The sequence below is a fragment of the Vicia villosa genome, unplaced genomic scaffold (genome assembly GCF_029867415.1).
Source record: "Vicia villosa cultivar HV-30 ecotype Madison, WI unplaced genomic scaffold, Vvil1.0 ctg.000558F_1_1_3, whole genome shotgun sequence".
Lineage (NCBI taxonomy): Eukaryota > Viridiplantae > Streptophyta > Magnoliopsida > Fabales > Fabaceae > Vicia > Vicia villosa.
The window spans coordinates 65,371-77,196 of NW_026705254.1; positions in this window are offsets into that span (position 1 = coordinate 65,371).

The following is an 11,826-nucleotide window of genomic DNA, read 5'->3' on the forward strand; positions in this document are numbered from 1 at the left end:
CTCAGAAAAGCTATTGAATGCAGTGAGCATCTTCCTTAGGGAATTATCATCTCCTCTACTAAACAACAACACATCATCAGCAAATGTTAAGTGAGTCAGTCTAAGTTTTTGGCATTTGCTATGAAATCTGAAATCAGTATTCTTAGTCATCTTTTGCATCAACCTGTTCATATATTCCATCATTATCACAAAAAGTAGAGGGGAGATAGGGTCTCCCTGTCTTACCTCTCCTTGCATTCATGACCTGTGTATACTCACCATTTACATTAAATCTATAACTCACAGTGGAGGTTCCCAGCATAATCCAATTTATGAATTTCATGGGGAAGCCTAACTCCTTCAGCACAGTTTCCAAAGAAGACCAGTCTACCATATCGTAGGCCTTCTGAAGGTCTATTTGGAATATTTTTGCATAATTAATTAGTATATATTTATATATTTGCTTTTTAATTATTCTAACCAATCAAAAAATCATAAAAAAAATTGTTCTTTGTGTTAAATATTGTTTATATATTATAAACTAATTTTGTACATATTTTGAATAATTTTCTTTTTAAGTTTTAATTATTTGTATAATTATTTGTATAATTATGTTTTAATTAGCTTAAATCAATTTCAAATCAATTTCAAAAATTCCAAAAAAATTAGTTTTGTTTTAAAATTAATTAACAAATATTTTGTACATATTTTAAACTTAATTTCTAGGTTTAAATCTATTTTCATCTTTTTTCTTCATTTTAATTTAATTAATCATGCATTAATTATAATTAAAACCAATCATAAAAAAATCCAAAAACATGCCCATTTATTTTTCTTGCAATTTAAAATTCCTAGATAAATGTATAGGATGTCAAATTCATGTAAATAGGCTAGTTTACATTTCCCGCACAATCGATGTAATAGCGTAGATTTACTTTCCGCGCTTTACATTTCCGCACTTTAATTTCCAGCAAATATAAACTGCGTGTATGTCAAAGATAAAATTGAACCGTTAGATCACTAACTTCAAAGATAAAATATCTGAATCCAATCACAATCACACTTGCACCTCTTAAGGTAAATCCCTTTTCAATCTTTCAAAATCAAAGTCAAAATTCCACTGTTTTGAGTACAAAATCGAACCTTGCTTTTATATCCGGTGAAAGGATAGATTTTTAAAGGAAATAGGATAAAGACCTTACAACTCAGGGTAGACCTCCTAGTTTGCTTGCTCAAATCAAAACAAACAAAATTCTCATACACTGTTGATTTTTCAAAACTTTCAAAAAAGACAATACTTTGTATACATCCAAACGCGGGTTATTACAAAGTTAACGTTCTTTTCAAAACATCTTTCGAAAGATAAACAAGCATTTTGTATACATCCACACACGGATCATTACAAAATTCAATTTACAAAGGTATTTGAAACCACATATGAGCAATTTCAGAGCAATTGAAAAGTGATCGAAAAACAAGTGAGCTAAGCAAACTTAAGAGCCCATGGATAACCATGGATACAAAGGGTGCTAACACCTTCCCTTTGTATAACCTACCCCCTTACCCAGAATTTCTTAAAGGTCTTTTTTCTGTTTCTTTTATAAACCTTTCCTTAATTGGATAAAATAAAAGGTCGGTGGCGACTCTGTGAATTTCAAAAAAATGCGAAAGCATTAAGCGACAAAAAAAGAGTCAGTTCACGTATCTCTACAGATCAGAGGTATGGCCCGGTATTAAAAAAAATCGGAGGTCCACACACGGTCAACGCTCAAAGATCTAATTCATTTACCACGAACGGTAATGACACGATCACTTTCAAAGATCTAATTCAGTTACTACGAACGGTACTGACACGGTCAACGCTCAAAGATCTAATTCATTTACCACGAACGGTAATGACACGATCATTTTCAAAGATCTAATTTAGTTACTACAAACGGTACTGACACGGTCAACTCCCAGAGATCTAATTCTATCATCACGAACGGTGTAGACACGATCACTGACCTTCCCAGTCTAATTCAGTTACTACGAACGGTACTGACACGACAAGAGAATCTAATTCTATCATCACGAACGATGTAGACACGATTATCTCTCTAAGATCTAATTCGGTTACTACGAACGGTGCTGACACGATCGACCTTTAAAGAGATCTAATTCCATCATCACGAATAAGGTGGATACGATCAACTATTTCCTAAGTCTAATTCAGTTACTACGAACGGTACTGACACGATCAAATTCTCAAAGATCTAATTCATTTACTACGAACAGTAATGACACGATCAACACTCAAACAACTACTGTGCATAACTTACTGGATGGCGTCTTTAAGCCCATCCCCATAACTTACTGGATGGCGTCTTTAAGCTCATCCCCATCATACACCTGGATGGCATCTTCAAGCCCATCTCTGACAAAAGTCCCTACTTCAGCTAGGGAAAATTCCTGGGTATTCTAGTGTTCAATCCTCTTCTACCTTCAGATTCCGACTGGCATACGAACCACTCTACATCTTCAGGTTTAAGAAGATTGAACAGGGGCAGCTGTCATACCCCAAAATTTGCCCACACTTTTCAAAAAAAAGTTTCGAAACTATTTCAAAATTGAATTTTTATAAAATCTTGGGTTCATCTACATTGACATCCTGAATTTTATAAATACTCGATTTAAAGTCTATTTTAAAATATAATAATTTACTCTTAAATTATTTATATTTTAATAAATAGTTAAATGTTGGTCAATGCTTCATATACTTTCAATTGGCTTTTTATTTCCAATAAATAATATAGCACTATTGGTAAGGAAGTAAGTTTGCAAGTATAAGGTCCCGGGTTTGAATCTCACTTCTAACACTTTTTCCTTTCTTTTGTTTCTAACCATAGATTTAATTTAAATTTTATTTATATTGAAATAATAAAATCACAAAAAATAAGTTTTTTTAATCATTTAATTTTAGTTATTGTTTTTTTTTTTTAAAAAACATTCTTTTTTTTTACTTATATTCAAAATCACAAAAAGTAAGTTTTTTTTTTAATCATTTAATTCTCGTTTTTTTTATTAAGCTTTTTTTAGAATATTCATTTTTTGATTATATTCAAAATAAATATAAAAAAAAAACTTTTTTTTTAATATTTAAATATTATTTTCGTAATTATTATTTATTTTTAAAAAAAAATCTTTCTTTATTCATATTTTATTCACAAAAAAATCCAAAAAAATCATAAAATATTTTTAAAAAAAATCCAAAACTTTTTATTTTATTTTATTTATTTTATTTTTTACTAGGAGTAAATTTTTGTTCTTTAGTACCCTTTTTATTTGTGAATTAGTGTTAATATCGTTATTATTACTATCATAATTATTAAAATTAAAATAAAATCAAAAAGAGTAAAAATTGAGCGTTTTTTTTTATATAGCTTTTAGAGACCAAATCAAACACTTATTCATTGGCTTTAATCACCATCAAAACCTTGGTCTCACAATTTTGGAAATATTTCAAAACATAGTAAGGAAAGAATCATGATTTTCAATAGTATCAAGGTATGTTTCTTGCCATAATGTGTCGATTTTCTCATTCTATAACTATACCATCTGTTTCTCACAAGAAAAAAAACGCTTGCCTCAAAGTGCATCTCCAAAGCTCCAAAAAAAGTTCACTCCTAAGGCATACGAGTTTCTTTACATTACAGCCACTTGCAATCAGAAGTAATCACTCCAATCTCTCCCAGAGGCGATTTAGAGTAAGTTTGGATCCAAGCATGAACTCCATAACGTGTAAATACATATAGCATGCTTGTTCATATCCACTCATGGTTATGGTTTTCGTTTTTTATCATACAGCATGTTTTAATTTGATTTGATGATTTCAATGTGCTTATAATGTTGTTTAGAACAGATTTGGATCACTAAAGCTAAGCCATAATTCCTAGAGCGCGTAGCACCATTGTTAGGGCTCCATGAGCTTTTTCTTTGAATCTCCGTATGGAGGGGTTTTTAACCAAAACTAACGGTTGATTTGAACTCAGCAGGGCATGTTTATGTGATCTGGGTGCCATTTATTATTGTTAGGTTCGTTTGTGTGCGTATTCCATAACTGCAGGTTTAAGCATGAAGGAGATGGTAAAATCCGCAGGTAATTTGGTGGATAAAATCGCAGTAAAATCCGCAGGGCTGGAGGAAGGAGATGATGACATGGACCACTGACCCTTGACCGCACGCGTGTGTGCCTTCCGTTTGCCAGTCAAACGAATCCTTTCTCTCTTGCGCTGATTGGTCCATTTGAATGATGAGGGGCCCACTTTGACTATTTGTTTGAATTGCTTAATCAGTGTTATGTTTCTTATTTAATTATTTTAGTTGGTTATGCTAACATGTGATGCATGCAGCGCAGATGCTTGAGAGGTTTTGCTGGTAAACCCAAGAACGTGGGTTCAATACTCAGCCATGACAAACTTTTTTTTTTCTTCAGATTTTGCACTTGTTTTATTTACTTCTACACATATAATTCCCATTTATTTTAAGTAAAAAAAAAACAACAAAAATAATAAAATAAAAACTAACCTTGTTAGACTTTAGGTTTAATCATTTAATTTAATTGTCTTTTTTTTTTCTCACTTAAATAAATTAGGTTATTTAATTAATATAATTTAATTTAATAAAAAAATCTTAATTGTTTTAGGATTTAGTTAAATAGACATTTAAATTAATTTAGAATCAATTTTAATTAAAATTAATTTTATTAACCATCAAATCTTATTTTCTCCCGATTTCTTTTCTCATCTTAAAAATCTCTTGTATGGCGCATGTTTTCATTATGTTTCAGAAAGTAGAATGTATATAGGTCAAGTGTAAATATTATAGTGAACCTTTTTACCTTCCCGCACATTTTATTTCTGTATTTTTATTATATTGTGTTAGATGTATGTTTAAACTAGGACATGTATGGCAAGCTCGAATCAAACGTTAGCTCATTAAAAAGATATACAAGATAAATTATAATCGAATACAACACACTTTGCACGCACTCACCCTTAAGGTACGCCCCTCTTGGTTGCCTTCGATTAAAAGGTCGAGTCCCTCGAAACGTAGAGGTACCCATTAGCAAAGTCCCTCGATTAAAAATCATTGCAAAGATCATAAGTCCCTCGATGACCCACGATGTTGCCTCGGTAATATGATCTAGTCCCTCGAACGGTTGCCTACGAAACAATGATTGTCCCTTCGAATATAGCTAAAGGTACCTCTACCCGTTGCCTTCAAACGACCTCGATGACCCTTCGATGACCCGTACGTCCAATATAAAGAAGGATTTCCTACTTCCATATAGTATGGATAATCCTAGGAATTTTAAAAAGTATAGAAAACGACCAACTATTTAGGGTAGTGCTCTTAATCTGCCTAGCTCAATTAAAAAACATCTTTTCAATACTCTTTCAAAAAACTAAGGCTACGCATTTACGCTAAAGTCCTTACGCCCCTTTTTCAACTCAAAACAAACAAACATTGAGCTAAGCAAATTAAGAGCCCGTAGATAACTACGGATGAAAAGGGTGCTTACACCTTCCCTTTTCATAACTTACCCCCCGAGCCCGTTTTCTTTCAAAAAGGTCTTTTTTGTACTTTTTACCTTTCCTAACATTGGACAAAATAAAAGTCGGTGGCGACTCATGCTCACCGCAACATTGTTGCATATTAAAAATAAAAGTCAGTTCACCGTATTACAGAACTGGCGACTCTGCTGGGGATTCTTTAAGAGGGGTTTACCTTAGGGCTTAGTTCATTATAAATGTTTTTAATTGTTTGTTTGTTTGCTTTACTTTTAAGGGTATTGTTTGGGTATATTACTGTGTGAAAGATCCTACACCCGGATCTAGTGTACCTTAGGTATGTGGCAATAGACCAAGGAGACTGTACGACATGTATCGATATGGTTGATCTGGTGGCCACCGTTAGTGCGACACTTTGGTTTGTCCTGATGGCCCTTGAAAGTGATCGAGGAGACATTTGGCTGCCGCGTGGTGTCATTAAGCACTAATTCGCCCTTAGAACCTTAGTCAAAATGCCTTGCAAACTCAAAACTACGATAGGCCATTTAAAAAACCTTCAAACAACCTCACTCTAATTCTAAGGCATACAACCCTGTGCCCAAACTACGTTGACTCTGATTCTCCATAAGGCCCGAACTACATTGACTCTGATTCTCCATAAGGAGATACGTAGGCACTTGGTAACAAGGCGAGTCTCCCCCCTCACAATTTCAATTCACTTTCAAATCTCAATTTTCACCCTATTCATTTCCTTAGCTATTAAACATCTAACTTTAGCCATAAAACCTTTACCTTAGAACAAACCTTAGGAAAGGGTTGAGGGTGCCTAACACCTTCCCTCGACCTGATTATAATAACTTACCCCGATCTCTTAACTGCGTAAGGTTTCCTATTCGCCTTGGTAGAATAGGTGACGACTCTAAAGCTTAATTTTTAGGGCAGGTTGTTACAGCTGGCGACTCTGCTGGGGATACACTTAATGGTGAATTACTATACTCCTATAGGTTTTGGCAGGGTTTAGGTTTTTGGTAAATTTTTTAGGGTTTGGCTAGTCCGCCAATTTTAGGGTTTATTTATTTTTGTAAATATTTAATTTTTATTTTTATTTATTTATTTATTTCACCTTTTACATCATTTAAATAAATACATGTTTATTTAAATAATATCTGTTTATTTAAATATTTGTTGTGTATTGCATTTTAAATTGTAAGCAGCCGGAGTTCAAGGTTAGTTTTTAAAATATTTAAATTTTATTTATTTACTTCCTTTGCAATTCCATTACCGCAATGCTATTTATTTATAGTAGTTTAAATAAATACCTGTTTATTTAAATAATTGCTTTTTATTATAAGCGGCCGGATTTCGATGTTAGTTTAAATATTTAAATTTTATTTATTTATTTTCCTTTGCAATTCCATTACTGCAATTTAATTAAATATTTATTTAATTGAATGTTTTTATTCCTATTACATCTTCTGGGTTATATATAAATTGTTGTTAAAACCTAAGTGTGGGAATTATCTTTAAGACCAGGGGGGACTTGAATCGCCTACGAGTCTTATTGATAATTCCACTCAGAGTGGGTTGAATATCCGGAAATGTCCAATACGAGGCTTGACCTTGTTAAGGGCAGGACTTGGTATTTGGCTGATCTCTCTGAGAACTTACCCCAAAAATTCGAACCTCATGGATAAAATGAGTTGTTCTAAAATCCAAAGAGACAAAAAGTCTCGGAGGCTACGAACGACCCCATGAGACCTTCTAGAACACTCCCATGGAAAGGGTAGGCTCCCTAAAGCCGCTACGTCGAACCTATGAACCTAGGACTTTTGTGCTTCTGTGCTCATTATATGTTTGCAATTTATATACTTCGAATATCTATGTGTTTCAATTTTGCAGGTATCCCTACATATTCCCTAGCCTGTAGGGACTCTAATTCCTAAGACTACGCCCTTCCCCTGAAGGACATCCCCATTAACGGGCGTCAATTGGCTTCACGATGGCCATGAGAGCTGGTAACTGTCTTGAACGGTGAACCCGTGCTTGTTCCCACGTACCCTCTAACTTGTAGGGTTTGGATTTCCGTTTATACATCTTTCGCTCCTAACCTGTAGGGATTTCTCTTCATCCGATATCGTCCTTAGATATGTTGTGTTCCGCATAGAGAACCTTCCCACGAGGGACAACTTCGTAAGTACACGTCGAACGACCTCTCGAAGGTCATGAGACTTGGTGACTGTCCTGAACGGTCGTCAACTGCTACTTTCCGCGTACCCCTTAATCTAAGGGATTCCCATTAACGTGTCATAGCTTGCAAGTGTTTCGTCAGAGTCTAATGTCATCCTTAGATCCGCATAGGCTATCCTTAGGACTATATCTATCGCGCGTCCGCATTGCATTACATACAAGGAGTCATAATATACAAAAAAAATAAAGGAGTCCTTTGCATACGCGTGCATTCGCATTTTCATGCGTTCATACATTTACATTTACATTTGCATTTCTATCTTCGCCCGCATCCATACTTACCGTGCTAGCCGGTTTCCCGAAACTCCCAAAGAACTAAAAGGATTATCAACTATGGAGAAAGGAGGATAAATTATTGAAAACGATCTCGGCCTTGCTACAAAAAAGAGGAATGCCTTTCACCATGCCTTCCGCATGTCCATGCCTTTTCGCAGCAAGACTATGCCAAAATTATCGTCGAGCAAGGATCAGTTCAACAAAGAAGTTCCCTCATAGATACACCCAAGGGGTATCTAGCCATAAAAGGGTTCATCTTAGAACACATCAAATTTGCAAGGACACTCTACGATAACCTAGGGGCAAGGATTAGTCTAGCTGGGGCAATATCCTGAACAAAGGTGCATAACTACGGTGGAGGGAAAGCGACATATATTAACTCTCCACCAAGGGGCAAAAGGGTCCTAAATTTCCTTTATCAATCTACGAGCTCCGAGGATTGTGAACGGTGTGATACTATCCTTAGAAAAAGCAAAAGAGGTTCAGTCAAAGGAAACTCATGAAGTTCCGATACGACGAAAACCCACCGCTAACAGATTTATTCCCGACAGGTTTGACGTGCCCAAGGAAAGTTCGAGATTACCCTTTACTCCTACAAGTCCACGAACTAAGGAGTGAAACAAAGTCGACAGACTCACAAAAAATATTTCCCTAGGATCAATAGGTTTATCATTTCAAGTTGTAATTTCTACGATCCTAAGATGTTATTTGATGTAAAAATGTTGTACCTTTCAAATAGTAATTCAATAAAATATTCATGCATGTTTTGAAATCAATCCATTCGCTTCATTCGCTCACTACTACGACTTTCCACTCGCACCCTTCTATTCTGTTTCAATTTCGATTTTCAATTATTAACAAACTTAAGGGAGAATGACGAATACAAATAACTAAGTCTCGCTAAACATATGCTTTCAAGGTAAGACCGAACCGATGATGTACAGGCATTGTTTCAATTCCTAAACAGTGGAGACATAAGGATGTTAATCCCTCGTTACCCCCTCGAGCCAGGAGTTGGAGCTTGTTTCTACTTTTCAAATAAACCTTGATTTTAACCAGGGGCAAGGTAGATTTCAATTAATTCAATGGTGTATTTTGGTTGTCAAGAGAACCAGTTAATCCAAGCAAGGATCAAGCAAAGTTTCAAGCATATGCTTTTCCTCGCGTTCATCCAAGATTGAGGAAGCAATGGAGATAACATTCACAACATCTTCTTACTCAATACATCATCCAAGATCGAGGACATATCAGAGCCGAAGCTTGCAAATCCAAACCAAGGATCACAACATTCAATATCCAAGGATCAATATTTCCAAAGCACTATTCAAAAAAAGGAAAAAAACGCCCGCTAAGTCAAAATGGAAAAATTCCATGAAAGAAAACAAAAGCGACTTAGGCAAAAATTAGGGCATCCCGATGGATCAAATTCAAAAGAATTGGTTCACGCAAAAAGAAGGGATAAAAACAAAACAAAGGCGAAACAACAAAGGATAATCTTGTGACTGCCAAATCATCGAAGCTCCTCATAAACACTTGGATCTTTACGACAATTTTCATCGGTGCTTGGATCTCTACTAAAGCCTCTGCTCAACATAACAACTGAAACGACTCTCTTGCCAACAAAGCACATTCATTGGATTAGGCGAATCTTTAGGATCTGGAGAAAATCAAGGAGAAAGGGGTGGGATAAATAAATTTTTGAGCCTTATATCCATTATTCTTAAAACATAAACCAGGCCAAGTTACAACATTTAAAAGTCCTAATTGAGGCAAGGTTAACTACGAAATCATATCAAGCAAGATTTTGTTATACTGACTCCTAGGTTTGTTAAAACTATTTCTAACCACTGCGCTTCTTTAAGCATTCATCATCAAGTTCTAACCACTGCGGATTTTGATTTCAAAACTTGCATATGCATCACATTGGAGTTACTTCTCGAAGGGTACAACGCCATCTACGAATACACACTTAGCATTGAGGAAATCTCGAAATTGGTTTAATCAAAGGTAATCATTTCTAATAAAGACTCTGAAGTGGGGGGAACCACATCTAGGGGGTTCTCCTAAACAGGGGCAAAAATTTCAAGGATCACAGGGACATGCAATCGAACATCCTATTGACTAGGGGCATTCATCCTAAGGATCAATCGACTTGGGGTCACATCTCGAAACAATAGCAATCAGGGGCATGTCCAAACATGGGAAGAATTCAAATTCAAAGGATAAAACACTATGGATAGTCCTCCATATACTGGAGATCAAGGGCATACCCTTCAATCTAAACATCGAAGCATATGACAAAGTTATTTCTTGGGGCACTTCCCTCATAAGCATCTTTTTCCACGAAAATTGGGGCAAGGCGAACAACAAAAGGGAAAGACGTTCTCGCACTTTACAACATCCAACAAATCTTTCTCCTAACAACGATCTTCAAAATTCAAAAGGAGATGTCGGGAAATCGCGCTAGCATCCAACAACCTTACAACTTTAGCAAGCTATATACGCTCTTGGTTATCAACAACCTATCATTGGGGCATCATGCAAATACATACAAATCATGCATTACATACATTGGTCGAATACATTACACCACACCTTTTTTAGGTAGTCTTCTTTAAGACAAATCCTACGGTCCTTTCTAGGAACCTCTTCAGGTAGTCTTTTTAAGACATTACTGTTCCAAGAACCTTTTTAGGTAGTTTTCTCTAAGACAATCATCGTCATTTCCAAGAACCTTTTTAGGTAGTCTTCTTCAAGACGTTCTTTTCCTAAGTACCTTTTTAGGTAGTCTTCTTCAAGACGTTATTTTCCTAAGTACCTTTTCAGGTAGTCTTCTCCAAGACATTCTTTTTCTAAGAACCTATTCAGGTAGTCTTCTTTAAGGCATTCTAAAAACCTTTCTAGGTAATCTTTTTAAAGACATCTTTCAGCCTTTTCAGGTAGTCGTCTTTAAAGACATTCTTCATTCCTTGCTAAGAACTTTTTCAGGTGGTCTTCTTTAAGACAAATTTCTATCTTAAGAACCTTCTCAGGTGGCCTTCTTTAAAACGAATTTTCGTATCCATTCTAGAAACCTTTTCAGGTAGTCTTATAGAAGACATTATTTCATTCCACGCATTACTTTGTTCCACTCGTCAGTCAACATATACACAAGCATTACCCGCATACATAAACATTACCAAGCCAGCACAAGCATAGTCATGGTATAGGTGCAAGCATGGAGTAAACAGGTTCAACGGGCTCAATAAGGAGATAAAATCTTGGGATTGACATCAGCATCAGCATACATACATACACATTAACTTATGCATATCATCTAGTGCATTCAAATACTAAAAAAGTCCAGTTTCCAAACCTCGTGTTGTGATAGGTGTTTTCCGACCCCTCAAGTCGTGAATGTCCGACCCCCGAGTCGTGAGTTTTTAAACATACCATTTCCTTTTCGACCCTCGAGTCGTGAATATTTGACATGCTATTTTCTCCGACCCTCGAGTCGTGAGTCTCCAAACAAATGATCTCTTCTTATGCAGGTACGCTTGTCAGAACCATGGCAGGTAGGTCTTTTGGTGCAGGTAAGTTTGCTAGAACTATAGCAAATAATTCCTATTGGTGCAGGTAAACTTGTCCGAACCAGGACAAGAGATTCCTATTGGTGCAGGTAAACTTGTCCGAACCAGGGCAAGTGACTCCTATTGGTGCAGGTGAGCTTGTCAGAACTATGACAGGTAACCCTAATGGTACAGGTGAAATTTGTCCGAACCAGGGCAAATGA